The sequence below is a fragment of the Macaca nemestrina genome, chromosome 6 (genome assembly GCF_043159975.1).
Source record: "Macaca nemestrina isolate mMacNem1 chromosome 6, mMacNem.hap1, whole genome shotgun sequence".
NCBI lineage: Eukaryota > Metazoa > Chordata > Mammalia > Primates > Cercopithecidae > Macaca > Macaca nemestrina.
Genome location: NC_092130.1, coordinates 54051766 through 54053124, shown reverse-complemented (window position 1 = coordinate 54053124; position 1359 = coordinate 54051766).

The following is a 1359-nucleotide window of genomic DNA, read 5'->3' as shown; positions in this document are numbered from 1 at the left end:
CTGCCTCAGCCTCCTGAGTAGCTGGGACTACAGGCGCCCGCCACCGCGCCCGGCTAATTTTTTGTATTTTTAGTAGAGACGGGGTTTCACTGTGGTCTCGATCTCCTGACCTTGTGATCTGCCCGCCTCGGCCTCCCAAAGTGCTGGGATTACAGGCTTGAGCCACCGCGCCCGGCCCAGAAGTTAATTGTTAAGCAGCAGCTGTTTCAGGAGAGTCGAATGGTAAAAAGCTCTATGGATATGTTAATTCGCCTGATTTGATCATTCTACAATGAATAAGCATATCAAAACATCACATTGTCCCCCATAAATATGTACAATTATTATTTATCAAAAATAAAACTAAAGAGAGCTCTCAGATAAATCAGAAAGGCCATCTTAGAAATACCCAGAACTGGCCAGGCACGGAAGCTCATGCCTGTAATCCCAGCACTTTGGAAGGCCGAGGCGGGCAGATCATGAGGTCAGGAGATGATCCACACCATCCTGGCTAACACGGTGAAACCCCATCTCTACTAAAAATACAAAAAATTAGCCGGGCGCGCTGGCGGGCGCCTGTAGTCCCAGCTACTCGGGAGGCTGAGGCAGGAGAATGGCGTGAATCTGGGAGGCGGAGCTTGCAGTGAACCAAGATCATGCCACTGCACTCCAGCCTGGGTAACAAAGCGAGACTCCATCTCATTAAAAAAAAAAAACAAAAAAACACACACACATGATTTCTTCTATTAATATTATCAAAAGCCCTCCAGATTGAGGGTACCATCCCAAATATGCAGGGAATATCTTAAGGATAATATTGTAAGTTTGATACTTCAGTGCTGCCACTTTATGAAACTTTCTAAGTTACTATTGTTACTAGCTAACTGATATTTAAGGCACTAACATTTTTACCAATATTTCATAATACTAGCACTTAAGACAAGTTTTTATCCTGTTATGAAAATGTTAATTAAAGCAATTATCAAAATGGTCCCATAAACATTGAAGCCATATTCTGAAAATATTACCCTTTATTCTCTTTTTTCTTCCTTGAAGAAAAAAAAGCCCAAATTTACAAAAAAACTTTAGTTTCGTAAAACTCATTTGAAGTACATTCAGTAGTTTTTTAAAAGTTATTAGTTTCAGTGGCTCTGGAAAATATTCCAAGAATCTAAGCTTTTTCCTACATTCTTCTACTTACATGAGATTAAGTCTATGATAGAGTTCAAGTGTCCTGGCTTCAAATATTTAACAGGAACAAGAGTAGGGGTGTTGGAATATTTACCAGGGTATTAGTAAGAGGAAGGAGTGGTTTGTCAGCACATGGTTATTTGAATTCTAGCTATGAATCCAAACCCAGATAAGAGGACACTAAAAGTT